Genomic DNA, 17,741 nt, shown 5'->3' on the forward strand with positions numbered 1-17,741 from the left:
TGTGTGTGTGTGTGTGTGTGTGTGTGTGTGTGTGTGTGTGTGTGTGTATGTTAAGTGTCTGAGGCCGCATCTGAACCCGGGTCCTCCTGACTCCAGGGCTGGTGCTTTACTCACTGCACCACCTAGCCGCCTCTTCCTTTATTTATGATATCACCCTTTATGTATAAATCAGGTGTCCCTCTTCAACTTATCTTGGTAAAAAGTGTGAGGTGTTGTTCTATAACTAGTTTCTGCAGACTACTTCCCAGTTTTCCTAACAGTTTCTGTTGAATAGTGAGTTCTTGCCCCAATATCAGGGATCTTTGAGATTATTTAAAAACAACAACAACAAAACCTAGGTTAATATGTTCATTTGTATCAGAATTTGTGCCAGTACCTCTATCTTCCACTGACCAACCCCTCTATTTCTTACCCATTGTCAGATTGTTTTTTACAATTACAGCTTTTTAGTATAGTTTGACCTAGTACTGCCAATCTGCTTTTCCTGTCTTCTTTTTTTCCTCATTGGTTTCCTTGATATTTTTACCCTTTTGTTCCTCCAGATGAATTTTGTCATTATTTTTCCTAGATCTTTAAATAGTTCTTTGGTAGTTTGATTGTATCTCACTGACTACAAATTTTGTAATTATTTTCCTCTAGTCCGTAGTTATGTCATCTTGGAGAACTTGGTTAATTTCTTTCAGAATCAGATACTTATCTATAAAATCTGTAATAATATCTGTAGTACTGATCTCACAATGTTATTATAAGGATCAAATGAGATCATTTGTATACTCTGTAAATCTTAAGGAACCAAATCAAAACCTATTAATTATGGTAAAATAATTTTAAACCGAATGCTTTCAATAAACAAAGAAGTATTGTTCATATTGATTATTACTTTTTATAAAATGAATTTGGGAGAGATGGTCATATAAACATTCTTTATTTTCCTCAGAAAAGTTTGCTGAAAAGCATTGTTCAATTCTTACTGATTCAATTGGACCTCTTGCTTCCTGTCATTCCATTGTGGACCCTAGATCCTATCATGAGGTGGGTATAATTTAAACATTTAGCATCTCACTATTTGTGAGAAATTTTAATTTATAATAAATAGACTTACCATAAGGTAGTTAGTATGGGATATTTTTAAAGAACAAAATCTAAGAAATATATTAAAAAGCTTTGATTTTTTAAGAATCTCAATTTACTTTTTTATAAATTTAATAATAAATTGAATAAATAATAATTTTAATTGTTAATAAATATCCATTATTGTGATTGCTTTCCTTGACTTAACCATCTTTGACCAAATAGTGGAATAAGAAGATAATCTCTAAATAAGAAAACACTTGCATGTCCATTTATGTATTTCAATAATTTATGAATGAATGAAAAAATCAAGAGCCATTATTGATATATACTTATTTTTTGAATAAACATTAATTAAGCACCTACTATTTACCAGGTATGTGTTAGGGAAACAAAGACAAGAATGAAACAACCCCTCCCTGCCCTCAAGGAGCTTGCATTTTATTTCAAGAAACAATATTAAATTATATGTGTATATTATTAAATACGAAGTATGCAAAGTAATTTCCTGAGGGAATGGACTATTAATTAGGGTAGAATCTGGATAAGATATCCATATGAGGTGGATTGCAACTAGGATTTAAAGGAAAACAACAATTTTATGAGTTAGAAGAAAGGAGGGAGTACACATGAAACCCAACCTGTGCAAGGGCTTAGCTATTTGAACCTACTAAATATCAGAGCATATTATTTTAGGGGTTGGAAGGAAGGAAGAACTTGAGAGCTAGAAAAGACCTTAGAGATTGTCTGGTCCACCCCCTGTTTTTCATAGAATGGGGAAATCGAAGGTCAAAAAGCTCGAATGACTCATTCTTTTAATAAATTAAAGACAGAACTAGAATTAAAATTTAGATTTCTGGATTTTCAGTCTTTATTTTGTTCCTTCTATCATGCAATGGTGTTTTTCTTTTTCTTGCTTTAAAGAAATGTAAAATATTCACTTGTTCTTGTGAAAATGTCCAAGATTGCTTATGTACAATGATAGGAAACTATGTAAAAGCATGTGCTGAGAATGGCGTATACATAAATGAATGGAGAAAGAAGGGCCAATGCGGTGAGCAAACTTTAATTTTCACTATTCCCATTTCATCATGACTATATCTATTTCCCCCCATATATTTTAATAAATTTGTTCTTGGTACTTTTAGATGTTCTTTAAGAGCTTCCTGGTTAAGAATTTTCTTTCCTTTTTATTTTTATCTGGAGTTAATATTTCCAAATGACAATTGTAATTGGATAAATATTTCATGATTAAATGAATGTGACACAGAGCTGGCATTTTACCCTTAGATTCTGTACCCAATCAGAGGTTCTGTAGCTAGCTCCTACCAGTTTGCAAGAACTGATTATTAAATTTTCAAAATGAGCTTATACACCTCAAAATCTACTAATCAGGGCTTGATTTTTCTATTTTGTTTATTGTCTAGTTTTAAGAAAGTAATAGAGAAAGTGTTACTGCAGATAAACAAAAGTATGTTTTGCATACACATTTTTTGATAACTGGTTATTAAACAACTACACACCCCTATATATACCTCATTTTGAGAAAATCAAATAAATAAACAACTAATGAAATGATTCAAATAGGGGCTGATTGCTCATTTTACAAAAGATTCTCTGCTTTATGAAAAATGAAGTACTATTTTATATTTGATTGACAAAATGTGATTTTTCACACAAATTTTCAAGAGCATATCTGCTGTACAGAATGAGGCACATGTATAACATGTTCTTGATTATAAATGACTAACGATGTCCTGATGTAAATACTTTTTTATTTCTATAAAACTTCTATTTTAAAAATTGTTTTTGTAAATAGAACAAACTTGTCAAAATGGACTGGTCTTCAAGTACAATGTTAAAGCTTGCAATAGCTCTTGCCAATCATTATCAGAGAGAGATAAGAGCTGTGATGTACAAGATGTTCCAGTTGATGGATGTGTCTGCCCTGATGGAATGTATCTTAATAGTGAAGGATCTTGTGTCCTGAAAACTGACTGTGATTGTTACATAAATGATGAAATTATGAAACCAGGCAGAAACGCTTCCATTGATGGCAATGTATGGTATGTAAAACACAACATGATAGTTATAAAGTGAAGTCTAAGAATTATGCCCTACAATTCTGACTTGGCCAAAACTTCCATTAGAAAGAGACTAAGTTTTTACTCAGAAAAAGGTTTCATTTATACTTAAATGTTCATATAACTTGTTTCAAATTAGCATTTGCTTTTTACATATTAAAATATTACCTTCTTATTTGGACATATTCATGTCAGCTTTTAACTTATTTAAGAAAAGGCAGTATGCTGTGATAGAAAGAATTTCAGTTGGAGCCACTAGGTGGCGCAGTGAATAGAGCACCGGCCCTGGGGTCAGGAGAACCTGAGTTCAAATCCGACCTCAGACACTTAGCACAAAAACTAGCAGTGTGACCTTGGACAAGTCACTTAACCCCAATTGCCCTACCTTCCCCCCTCCAAAAAAAAAAAAAGAAAAGAAAGAATTTCAGCTCTAGAGTAAAAGAATTTGAGTTGAATCTTCCTCTGCCACTTGGGGGACCTTGGGCAGTTTATTAGCTTCTCTATGACTCAGTTTCCTTATTTGTAAGAGGAAAAAAACATTCAACCAAATGATCCATAAAGTTCCTTCCCACTTCAAACCTGGTTGGCCATTGGATTCCAATGGCTTCAAAGATTCCTATGAAAAAAGAATGAGTGGTTTTTTAAAACTCCTTTACATGAACAATATGAAATTATTTTAAATTTCTGTCTAGAATACGAATAAATTTTAAATTCAGTGTTTTAACTGTGGTTTTAACACAGAACTAGGTTTGATGTGACCTGGAGCAAACTTTTTCATTACCTTTTTTTTCCCTTTTTTTTCCCCTTCCACAAGATGAACATAGCTGTAGAATCATACACTTTTCCAGCAAGATCTTAGCAGACAGAAAGATACTTTGAAAAAATTAAAGGCTAATTTCTTAATTTTTAGAATAACTGATTCTTTACTATTTAAAAAAAATCATAATATTAACACTGCCCCACCAAATAACTCAAAGTATTTGGTTGATTTCTACTTAATTACTTTTCATTTCTGTGAGTAGTAGCAGATTATGCAGTGTTATTCATGCTGCTAAACTCTATCAAACTGAACTTCTTTAAGTCAAACCTTACTTCTTGAGTAAGATTAACCTTCAGACCTTTTCCATCTATTTTTTTTTTACTTTTAGGTGCATCATAACAAACTGGTGCTAATTTGATAAGTGCTATGGCCAAAGTCCAGTTTATCAACATTAGGGTTCCTAACAGTACCTTATAATATCAGAGCACATGAAGACCACACTGCATCTGTCATTTCCTTAATTTGCAGCCTTCCCTCCCCCTCATTCCTTATTTCATGACATGGATAATGTCAATTTGGCTAGACATTTAAAGGTCTAGCATCATCATCCTTATTAGTGACCATTATTATCACTATTATAATTTGTTTTGTCAAACAATAGCAGTTTATTAAAGGATCCCAAAGTGTTGCATCATGTGAAGCTTTTTATTGTATTTCTTTATTCATTCCTAGTGTCTGCCAAGAAGGGACTCTTCTTTGCCAGGATCCAATTGACAAAATCTCACGTAGGTCAATCAATCAACATTTATTAAGTTTATACTGTAAGCCAGGTTGAGAGCTAAGCACTGGGGATACAAAAAGAGGAAAAAGACAGTACCTGCCTTCAAGGAGCTTACAATTTAATGAGGGAGACAACATGCAAACAAATATACATGGAACCAGCTATATACCTTATAAGTAGGAAATAATTAACAGAGGGTAGGCACTGGAATTAAGAGGAGTTGGGAAGGTTTCCTGTAGAAAGTAGAGTTTCTATAGAGATTTAAAGGAAACCAGGTAGGTTAGTGGTTGGGGTGGAGGAGAAAGAGAATCCCAGGCATGGGGGCCAGCCAGAGAAAATGCCAGGAGCCAAAAGATAGAGTGTCTTATTTGTAGAACATTCAGGAGGCCAGTGTCACTGGATCAAAGAGAACATGTCAGATAATAAAGTATAGGAAGACTGGAAAAAGTAGAAGGGTGCTATGTACATCATGAAGAGCTTTGAATGTGAAATTTGTATTTGTATTTGATCCTGGAGGTAATAGGGATCCACTGGAGTTACTGAGTAGAGGTATTAAGAAAATCATTTTAGTGACTGGATGGATTGGGGTGGAGAGGAACCTGAGGTAGGCAGAGCCAACAACAGGCTATTGCAATAATCCAGGTATGAGATGATGAGGGCCTATACCAGGGAAGTGGCAATATCACAAGAGAAAAGGGGGCATATTAGAGATATATTGCAGAGCTGAAATGAGCAGGGCTTCAAAACATATAGGATATGGGGAAGGAAAGATAGTGGAGTCCAAGATGACTGCTAGGTTGTGAGCCTGAGGAGAAGGAGAGTGGTGTTGCCCTGTGCAGTAAGAGAGAAGATAGGAAGTGTCTGAATCTTGTCTCTATACTTAAGATGCCCACATTTTACTAAAAGAAATTGAATGAAGCCTTTATAATGAACATTAACTTCTTTTTTACTCTAGAAAATTGTACTGGGGGTGCTGAATATGTGAACTGCAGTGAACCAAAAGCACAGTCAAGACAGGATACAACATGTAGCTCTCGGAATATACCTAGTTTTAATGTAAGTAAAATGACAGGTGCTAAGTACTAAAATATTAAAAGCCAAACATTTAGAAAATTCTTTGCTAAATTAATTTATTTGGAAGTAGAATAGTAATATTTTGCTTGTTTAATCAATGGATTCAAATGCACTATCATACAATCTACATATCTCCTAATCTATGTTAAATAACAGTGAGATTGATAGTAACTTAAGTTTTGGGGTGATTATTTGTATTCCTTCATGTAGGAGGACCTTCCCTGCAGACGTGGATGCTTCTGTCCTATAGGAATGGTTCGGGACTCAAAAGGAACCTGTATCTTTCCTGATGACTGTCCATGTTTTTTTGGTGGATTGGAATATGACCAAGGAAGTACTACGACAGTTGGATGCAATGAATGGTGAATATCAAACTAGCAGTTTTCTGGGGGAATGGGAAAGGGACTTTTTTGTGGTTTACCTAATTTCCCTGGGGAAAAGACAGAAGCATTTTTAACCTCATAGTAATTTAGGATTTAGATTAAAATACTGGTGGTTTTTACACTTAAGCTTATGTTCTCATTTTAAAAACATATTCACAAAAAAGATAAGAGACAGAGAGAGAAAGAAAAGGGAACATGCAATGATATCCTTAAAACTTCATGAATAAATGTCAATTCCTTTTCTCTCTCCCCTATGAGTTTATATATTAATGTTTCTTATCATTTTATAATTATTATAAATATTGTACATAAAATATACAATATTATATTATTATAGACATTATATTTGTGTCTCTCTTTTTTAGTACTTGTATAAAAGGATCTTGGAATTGCACACAAAACACATGTCAAACATCCTGCCATATTTATGGGGATGGACATGTTAGAACCTTTGATGGAAAAAGTTACAGCTACGATGGTCTCTGTCAGTATTCTTTTGTTGAGGTAATTACAAATATCTCACTAAAATTTATAAATCTTTATCAAAATATATATTTCTGTTTTTGAATTTTGAGTTTACTTTTGTCTCAAAGTTTTCAATTTTTAAAATAAATATGCGGGCTCCTAAATGTTGTTATGATATGTACTATAGTGAAAGTTGCACTAGATTTATAGTTAGAGGATTTGGTTTAAAATTCTGACTCTGCAATGACTGATAAACCCAAAGACTCCAACTTCTTGAATAAGAAGTCACTATTTAAAAAAAAATTGCTGGGAAAACTGGAAAATAGCATGGCAGAAACTAGGCATGATCAACATCTTGCACCATATACCCATATAAAGTAAAAACAAGAATGCAATTTAGATATAAAGTTTGATACTATAAGCAAAGTAAGAAAGCAAGAAATAGTTTATCTGTCATATTTATGGAAAAGGGAAGAATTTATGACCAAAATAAGAGATAGAAACATTATGAAATGCAAAATGGGTGATTTTGATTATGTTAAATTGCACAACAAAGCCAATGCAACCAAGATTAGAAGGGAAGCAGAAAGAAGGGAACAATTTTGATAGCCAGTGTCTCTGATAAAGGTCTCATTTCCAAAATATATGGAGAACTGAGTCAAATTTTAAGAATACAAGTCATTCCCTAATTGATAAATGGTCAAAGGATATGAGCAGGCAGTTTTCAGAGGAAGAAATTAATTCTATTTCTAGTCATATGAAAAAATGCTCTAAATCATTATTAATCAGAGAAATGCAAATCAAAAACAACTCTGAGGTACCACATCACACCTATCAGATGGGCTAATATGACAAAACAGGGATATAATAAAAGTTGGAAAAGATGTGGGAAAAGTGGCACACTAATGCATTGTTGGTGGAGTTGTGAATTGATCCAACCATTGTGGAGAGCAATTTGGAACAATGCCTAAAAGGGTGTAAAACTGTGCATATCCTTTGACCCAGCAATACCACTTCAAGGTATGCATTCCAAAAAGATCATAACAATGGGGAAAGTACACACATGTACAAAAATATTTATAGCGGCTCTTTTTGTGGTGGCCAAGAATTGGAAATAGAGGAATTCCCTGACAATTGAGGAGTGGCTAAACATGTTGTGGTATATGAATGCAATGGAATACTATTGTTCCATAAGAAATAAAGGACAAAATAACTGGCTGTGTAACCTTGAGCAAGTTACTTAACCCCAATTGCTTAAAAAAAAAGAAATAAAGGAGGAGGTGGACTTCAGAAAAGCCTGGAAAGATTTCTATGAACTGATCCTGAGTGAAGTGAGCAGAACCAGGAGAGTATTGTACACAGTAACAGCAACAATGTGTAATGACTAACTTTTATAGACTTAGCTCTTCTCAGCAATGCAAGAATCTAGGACAAGTCCAAAAGACTCATGATGGAAAATGCCATCCATATCCAGAGAGAGAACTATGGAGTCTGAATGCAGATCGAAACATACTATTTGCTCTCTCTCTTTCTTAATTTTTTTTCTTGTGGTTCCTCCAATTGTTATAATTCTTTCTTACAACATGACTAATGTGAAAATATGTTTAAAAAAAGGAAAACTATCTTTGTGTGTAATTGGAAAAAAAATACTGTTAGGAAAAAGAAAGAAAAGAAAAAAATCCTGACTCTGCCATGTACTACCAATACCAAAGCCACTTCAACTTTCTATGTCTCATTTTCCATATCTATAAAATAAGAGGGATCAAACTAGTTGATTTCTAAATTTCCTTATAACTATATCTTATGCTCAAATGTTAAACTGTTGGATAATTTATAACTAATTTTATGGATTTGTTCTTTTAAGTGTCTAATTCTATAGACATTCTGATGAGATATTTAGGCATTTAATCTGACCAATAAATAAGTAGCCCTCTAAATTGCAGAACTACATATGTCATACAGATACACATAAAACAGCCTGGGAGATCAGTAAAAGTTATGTTATAAGGATTTAGCGGAAAAGTGGAAATGAAGTTATTTTCCAGTTAGAATCTGTATACCTAGAAGAAGGTTCTAATTTGGAGGAGAAAGTGAAGTGAGTTTAAAATAGTTTATTAAAGTTGAAATTTCATAGGATACACTGATGATTTAAAGTAATCATTGTAGTTTAAAGGTCTTTGATAAAAAAAGTTTGTAAACGGTTGAAATTATAAATTGCCTGTTTTAGGATTATTGTGGCCAAGAATCTGGCACATTCCGAGTTTTGACTGAAAGTGTTCCATGTTGTGAAGATGGACTTACGTGCTCAAGAAAAATAGTGGTTGCTCTAAAGGTACAGTATGGCTCTTATTCACTTGCTTTTTGCTTCAAACTGTCTAGAAAACAACCAATTGAAACTGACATAACCTTAAACCTTTCTTTTCATTTATAGGACCAAAATGTTGTCTTGCATGATGGCAAAGTCACAGTAGTCAAAATTCTGGAAAACAAAGGATGTGAACTCAATACAACTGTATACTCTATGCACACTGTTGGTCTATACTTGATTTTGAAATTTGTAAATGGATTAACCCTGATTTGGGACAAAAATACAAGAGTATCTGCTATATTGGATCCAAGCTGGAGTGTATGTATATTACTAATATGGTATTTATGAGGAAGCACAATACTTCCGATATTGAAAGAGAGTAGCAGCAATGCTGACAGGAGCAAGCATACTGCTAGTGTTTGAATCCTAGTGTTAATTAAGGGGGAAAATCTTCCTATGTCTACTTTCATTTAGGAGAAAACAAACTATATAATCAAGTAAAAAAGTATCTAGTAAGACAAATTGTGAGGTACCTTGGTCTTGGTCTGACCTTGTCAAATTAATGGTAAGATTTTGAATTAGATGTATTTATGTATTTTGTAGATGAAAACCATTTGCATTTTGTTTTTTGAACTTTTTTGTGGTATGCATTTCTAGATCATTTTAGGAATTTGAACTGTAAAGATTGATAAAATCCTTATTGCTGCTTTCTGGTATAATATCAATATTCTGAATGACACATAGCTTCTTTTGTTCTTAATGCAGCCGTTTTCTCCTTTTTAAAAAATTCCATTTCATTATTTAATTTTTAAACATTTTTTTCTTTTTAAATTGAGTTCCAATTCTCTCCCTCCCTCCCAAATGCATTGAGAAGGCAAGCAATATTATATCAACTATAGGGGAGGCTAGGTGGCACAGTAACTAGAGCACCAGCCCTGGAGTCAGGAGGACCTGAGTTCAAATTTAGCCTCAGATACTTAATACTTACCTTGGCATAAGACCTCGGACAAGTCACTTAACCCCGATTGCCCAGCTTTCCCGCCTCCAAAAAGAAAAAAAATGTTATATCAACTATAGTGTGACATGATGCAAAACATATTTCCATATAAGGCATATTTTTAAAAGCAATAAAAATAAACTGAGAAAATTATGCTTCAATTTTCACTTAGAATTCATCAGTTCTTTCTCTGGAAGTGGACAGAATTTTTTTTATCATGAATCTTTTGGAAATCATTGTATTGAGGAGAGTAGCTAAGTGTTTAACAGTTGATTATCATTACAACATTGCTGTAATTGCACAATGATCTGGTTCTTCTCACTACACTTTGCATCAGGTCATATAGGTCTTGCCATCTATTTCAGGAATCATCCCCCTTGACATTTCTTACAGCACAATAGTCATCCATCAGAATCATATGCATGTTTATCCATTCCCTAACTGATGGGTTATCTCTTGATTTCCAATTTTTTACCACCACAAAAAGAGCTGCTATAAGTATTTTTGGACACATAGGTAATTTTTGTTTTTCTTTGATCTCTTTGGGATACAGATTAGTAATGGTATTCCTAGGTCAAAGGGTATGCACAATTTTATAATCCTTTGCGCATAGTTACAAATTGTTCTCCAAAATGGTTGGACCAGTTGCAATGGTGGAATTCCACCAGCAGCTCATTAATGTACCCATTTTTCAGTCATTCCCCTCCAGATTTGTCATTTCTGCTTCAGAGTTGTTTTAATTTGCCTTTCTCTAGTCAGTAGTCATTTAAGTATTTTTTTTCATAACTATAGACAGGTTTGATTTCTTCTGAAAACTACCCGTTTACATATTTGACTATTTATCAATTTAGGAACGGCTCTTATTTTTATGTTTGATTCTGTTCTATACTCAGGATATATTTGAGAAATGAAGCCTTTATCAGAGAAACTTTCTGTAAAATTTTTGATATTACTTCATTGTCTATGGTATCTTTTTTTCATAATATAGTCTTCCCTGATTATCTCTTTTAATTAGGTCCATTTTGGCTTTTGCTTTGTCTGAGATCATGATTACGGCCCTTGCCTTTTTTTTTTTGTTCAGCTGAAGCATATTAGATTCTGCTTCAGATCTTCATTTTAATTCTATATGTTAACTATTGTCTTTCTGTTTTAAGTTCTTATAAATAACATATTGAATTCTGGTTTCAAATCCTTTCTGCTATCTGCTTCCATTTTATGGTGAGCTTATCATATTCACAGTTATGATCACTTACTCTGCATTTCCTCCCATCCCATTTTCTTCTGTTTCTCCACCTCATACTCATCTTCTGTCCATCCTCAAAAGTCTATTTTGCACCCTTCCTTTTAATTGTCCATTTCTCTTATACCTTCCCCTCCTATTTCCCTACTGGGTAAGTGACCTTTCTATAAATAAATATATAAATTCTTCTCTCTTTGAACCAAGTCTGATCAGAATGAAGTTCAAGCACTATCTGCCACACCTGCTGTTTTCCCATCCATTGTAAAAATTGTCCCTTGTGTGCCTCTTGTATGAGAAAAATTTCCCCATTCTATCTCTTCCTTCTCTCTTCTCCTAGTGTATCCCTCTTTCTCATCCCTTTATGTCCTTTTGGAGGTAATTTCAACATATTCAACTCACACCCATGCCCTCTGTCTATGTAAACTTCTTTTAAGTGCCCTAACAATGATAAAGTTCTTAAGAGTTACATGTATCAGGTTCCCATATAGGAATGCAAAAAGTTTAACTTTATTGCATCCTTAAAATTCCTCTTTCATGTTTACCTTTTAACTCTTCTCTTGAATCTTCTGTTTGGGTGTCAAATATTCTATTCAATTCTGGTATTTTCATCAGAAATGCTTGAAAGTTCTCTACCTTATTAAATATGCATTTTCCTTCCTAAACGATTACATTCAGTTTCACTAGATCAGTTTTTCTTGCTTGTAATCCCAGCTTATTTGCCTTCTGGAATATCACATTTCAAGTTTTCCACTTATTTAACATAGAAGCAGCTAAATCTTATGTTATTCTGACTATGATTTCATGATATTTTCTTCAGTATTTTTGTATCTCTTTTACCAAGTTGTTAATTCTATTTTCATAATTTTCTTACATCACTTTCATTTATTGATTTTCACAATTTTTCCTTTACCATTCTTATATCTTTCTCTAATTATTTCAAGAACTTTTGTTGAGTTTGGATTCAATTAGCATTTTCCTTGAGGCTTTGTTGTCTTCTTCTGAGTTTATGTCTTGGTCTTTTCTGCCACTGTAGTAGCTATGTATGGATAAATCATTTTGTTATCGTGTGCTTGCCCCCCTCCCCCCACACCTTGATATCACGTGTCATTTATTAATTGTATTTATACCCCCTAGATTTATATATAATTTTATTAATTTTATTTGTATCTTCATGGTATTTTATACCTGCAATAATCCCTATTACACATAAATGCTTCAGAAATGCTTAATTATTGACTGTTAACAATAGTTTTTCATATATATTTCATAGATCATTAGACAAAGCTACCAATTTGTTGGGTTGTTTTTTTTTTTTCAAATACCCTGGGATACAGTGGGATTGGTTAGTAATTTACACTTATTCAGGACAGCTAAATGCTATCTTACAATCTCCTCATTTAAGAAAAAAAAGTCATTTCTGTCTCAATTTGAAGATCTTGGTGGAGAAGCCTTTCTCAAGAAAAGCGATATTTGCTCATTTTTTCCAGCTTATTTCTTGACTTAGAACTTTGTATTAAAGTTGGGCTCTGCACACTTGGGATTGGGGGTGCATTGTCCCAGACTTCAGAATTTTTTGTGCTGCTGTTTTCAGAGCTAGTTCTGTGGGTCTTGAAGTTTTTGGTACTTCCAAGGTGGTGTGATCCTGGGAAAAGTATGGTCATTGCTTGCCGAGTCCATGCTTTGGTCTTTACCTGGAAAGGCCCCCTGTTCCCTGCAGTCTGCAAGCACCAGCTATCCTCTTTGCTTTGGAGATGCGACTTGAGCCCCTGCTCCCTTCCTTGTAACCAAACACCAGGGCTCTTCTCCACTCTGGAACTATGACCCAGAATGGCATATGGGCAATAGAGTTGCCAATCAGCACCCACTGTACCCAGTGCCAACAAAACATCCCCTGTAATTTTCTGATCGGTTGCTCAACCCCCTTAACACCTCTGGTCTGAGAGCTCTTAAAGCTATTGCTGCTGCTGCTACTGCTGCTGTTCAGCCTCCATTACCACCATTGTATGTGGGCTTTGGACAGGCCTTCACCTCAGTGTCACAGATTTCCTCTTAAATTTTCTTAGAACAGAAGAAATGTCTCATCCCAACCTTTTGTTGGCTTTTCCACTCCAAAATTTGACTTAAGGTGTTATTTTAATTTTGTTTGGAGGGGAAATTTCGGGAGAGTGCAGCTGGGTGGTTACCCTTAATCTCCATCTTGGCTACATGTACCTTCTTGATAAAGTACAATCATGATATCTGCATCTGCAAGAACACTTCCATTTGAGTGTGTTTTTATACAGGGAAAGGTGTGTGGTCTGTGTGGAAATAATAATGGAGATCTCAGGGATGATTTCACTACAAGGCATGCATCAGTAGCTGCTGGAGCACTGGAATTTGGAAATAGTTGGAAAACAAGTCAAGAGTGTTCAGACACAGTGGTTCAAAGTTTTCCATGTGATTCTAACCCATACTGTAAAGCATGGGCTTTAAGAAAATGTGGAATCATCAGAGACAGCACATTTAAAGATTGCCACAACAAGGTAATTGCTTCATTTTTCTATTATTTAGAAAGATGTCTTTCCTGGTAGCAGAGAGAACTCATATATTGTGTTCTGTTTAGATTGATCCTGATTCTTACTATACTGCATGTCTGGAAGAAGCCTGTGCATGTGATATGGAAGGAAAATACCTTGGATTCTGTACTGCTGTGGCCATGTATGCAGAAGCTTGTAGTGCAGTTGGAGTTTGTGTCTCTTGGAGAAAGCCAGACCTTTGCCGTAAGCAAAATGAGAGACTTGGGTAGCAAATTTAACAGCATTTTACATAGAACTGTTCTGCTGGAAAAAAATATTTTTTGAAAAAGAATCACACCATTTAAATAGGATTCTGTAACTAGAAATATTACCTGTTTGAATAATTATTTGTTTTTGTGAAAACATATTTTGACAAAGCAGTATTGATTCAGATTTTCAGTTTTCTTTGCTCTTGTTGCAAAAGAGAATACTTGGGTATTGAGGAATATATACATACACACATATATACATGTATTTAAGTGTATGTATGTAGATGTGTGTATATGTCATATCAATAGCTATTTGCATTTCTGAGAAATATAATTCTTAGTACTTATAACACTTAGTACATATAGTCCTAGATCTCTGAACCTCTATCATAAATAGTGAATTCCATTACATTTCATGAAAAGTTAAAGCTATTTGAAAGTTTTTGATAATTCAATTCAATAAACATTTGTTAACTGCCTATTAGGTACCCAGTTCTGTACTAGGCCTTGAGAGTATAAAGAAAAATATGCATTAGTTTCTGCAGTCAAGTAACTTACACTTGAGAGATGCAAATTGTACACAAATAAATGCAATCATAGAAAATAATTTCAAGAGGGAAAGAGTGGTAATAGCTGGAGAATATAGAAAGGCCTAACAGAGGAGATAGCACCTGTTAGTCTTGGAGGAAACTAGCAATTCTTTGAGGTGGAGGGAATGCATTCACAATTGGTGGGGGTGGGGGAGACTTAAGCAAAGGCATGAGGCAGGAGACAGGATGCCATGCACAGGGAGTAGATAGCAGGTCAGTTTGAATAGAATGGAGAATAACATTAAAAGACCATGGTCAAGAAATTACAGTTTATTATTTTTTTCTCTTGTCAAAGGAAAGTTCAGTTTTTCATACAATAAGGTATTCAAAAAGTCTTAGTGCAGTTTTAAGTAAAATTTAACATCTTTAGAATGTCCTGTATTTGTTCTATGAATTATTTTTAAACAATACCTCCATTTAGAAAATGAAGTCAAAGGACTGAACTAGGAATGAATGATATATTATATAAATTTATTACCTCTTTCATGTAAAAACTTTTTTGAAAAATCTATTTTGGTAAAAAAAAAAAGATTAAAGTTGTCTCTTCACAAAAGAAAATAATTCAGCACAATTCAATTACAGCTGTCTATTGTGATTTTTACAATGCCCCTGGTGAATGCAGCTGGCATTATGAGCCCTGTGGAACAGTGAAAGCAAAAACATGCAAAGATCAACTTATAGGACAAAAATTTGTTACCCTTTTGGAAGGTAAGGAATTTTTTTTGATAGCTTCCATGGAACAAAATAAAGGAAACTTGCTTTGTGGAGATATAAGGTGCCACATATAATTTATTTACAAAATCTGTTTTGCTCATTTCCTAACAAATAATGGTATTTTTGCATTACAGAAAGCAATAATAGGTAGCATTTGTATAGTGCATTTAGATTTGCAAAATGATTTACATATGATTTCTCTTTTTAACTTCACAATAATCCTGTTGAAGCAGGTGCTATCATTGTTTCCATTTTACAGATGAGGAAATTGTAGCAGAAAGGCTAAGTGATTTGACCAGAGTTACTAAGTGTTTGAGGTAATAATCAAACTCAAGCCTTCCTGTCTCCAAATCTGACACTACCCATTACACCGCCTCACTGTCAAATGCATGAATTCTATCTTTGATAAATTCGTTAAGTAAAACTAAGAAATACAACAGCCCAGTTATCCTATCTCAATTAACATTCTTAGCACTTTTCTGTGGGAAAGTGGTGCAAATCAAAATAAAACAAGTTGATATCAAGCTTTCAAAAACCCTATACACCCAGAATATGAAATGGGTTTATTGAGACTTCATTCAATTTTTTTTACATCTTCCATATCTGCATTTATAGCTATAACTGATATTCAGAGTAATAGCTCAGTCATACTTCCATAATTTTAATCACAAAAGAAACACTGAATTGTGTTTGATATATTTCCTGTGGTAGGCAGACTTTTGGAAGATGCTTGTCAATGATACTGGAAATGAAAAAGGGTTCTTAATTTGGTTGTTACATAATTAAAATTAATTGTAATTATATTGTTATAGTTAATTGAAGTTTTGTAGGAAAGATTCAGTCTGAGTCCTGTTCCTTTTATAAACTCATCTAATGCATATGAAGTTTTAACATCTTAACATCATTTGTATTTGGCAATGGAATAACTAAAATACTTTACCTAATTAATTTATACATGTTGAATGTCAACAAATTTGCGATTAATTTCATAATTTTCATGTACAGGTTGCTATGCCAAATGCCCTGACAGTGCCCCATATCTGGATGAAAACACCATGAAATGTGTCAATTTATCAGAGTGCAGCTGCTTCTACAATGATGTAATACCATCAGGGGGAGTAATTGAAGATGAATGTGGAAGAACATGGTACAGTACCTACAATATTCAATTCTCCACCTGCAATTTTAATTCAAAATTAATGCACTGAATACATTCAGAATAGGAGAAAAATGGTAGATTTGGTGTCAGGACACCTTAGTTTGAATCTCTCCTCTGACACTAGTTAAGTCTTTAAGCATGGTCATGTCATTCAAACTCTATGGCTTAATTTATGAGTGTCTCTCAGTATCGGTGGAAAGAGTTCCCACACAAATGAAATCTTGGATCCTTGATATATAGTGCAGGTATATGCATGTGATTTTTCAATTATAAAATTCATAAAACCGAATGGCAGGGTTTTAAAAAATCAATTATTCGTTGTGTATTTCCTGAAGATTTATCTCATCTGAATATACCTTTCTCAAATATGATTTTAGTAGTGTTAAATTCTGGAGGCAAATCGCAAAAGTTTGTCAGATAAACATATCACTAAAAAAATATGTGATATATATATATATATATATGAGGCTTCAGCAAAACAAGTACAGTAGCTTATATTTCATGACGATCAAAAGACAGAATGGTGTTGAAAGTTGAAAATGCAGAAGCTGAATTCATGTCCTGCTCTTTATTTTAAATGATCTCTTTTTAACAAGGATCATCCATTGAAATAACTAGGAATCTCATGTAGTGTAATAGGATATGTGCATTGTGAATTCTTTCTTCAATATTAAGAGCAAACTATCACTGGCTTTTTGAGGGGAGGGGTTTCAAATGCATTTCAGTATAAGGCAAAAAGTTATTTTTTATTGTGATTTAACAGTGAGATGGTATATATTCTAAAAGTCTATTTTTTGGTAAAAATTTTAAATACCATTCTTTTTTTTAAATTTAACTTCCAGTTTTTGCATAGCAGGACAATTACAGTGCATGGGTGAGTAGTTGCATTTTTATTCCAATTGATTTATGAAAGAATAGATTAGAAATTTTCTCATTAAAATGTACGCATTGTAGAAGAATATACACATTATTTTTTCATAATACAGTTTAATCCGTTGTAAAGACAAAATTAAAAATTGGACATGCACGAGATTTACAATCTCATTGCTATTTGTTTGCTAGTGCTATGCATGCTGCTTTCCAAAGCTATTTTCCTTTCTAGCATCACCACTTTATTCTGAGTAATTGACACATGAACTGCTGCTGACAGATGATTCCCACTATTATTCCACCTACTGATGTAGTTCTAGACGTCATGATACAAAAACTGTTAGCCTGACTACCAATCTAAGTATTCTGCGATGTGAGTGGGAAATAGTATGGAAAGAGTGACTGAGTCTACAGAAGTGACATTCAAGAGTGATGTGCAGCCATATGATCAAACCTTTTAGGTGACGTCTTCAGGACCTCC

The 17,741-nt window shown here is 33.7% G+C and overlaps 1 long non-coding RNA gene across 1 annotated transcript; it reads left to right on the forward strand.

Moving 5' to 3' along the window:
- Positions 1-6,451: 6,451 nt before the first annotated feature.
- LOC138169810 (uncharacterized) lies at positions 6,452-9,386 on the forward strand. Its single transcript, XR_011170472.1, has 3 exons — positions 6,452-6,657; positions 8,846-8,950; positions 9,050-9,386. It is a non-coding gene; the product is annotated as an uncharacterized lncRNA (long non-coding RNA).
- The last annotated feature ends 8,355 nt before the right edge of the window (positions 9,387-17,741 follow it).

The sequence above is a fragment of the Petaurus breviceps genome, unplaced genomic scaffold (assembly GCF_028583685.1).
Source record: "Petaurus breviceps papuanus isolate PSGF00001 unplaced genomic scaffold, PetGlider_PUasm1.0 379, whole genome shotgun sequence".
NCBI classification, from domain to species: Eukaryota; Metazoa; Chordata; class Mammalia; order Diprotodontia; family Petauridae; genus Petaurus; species Petaurus breviceps.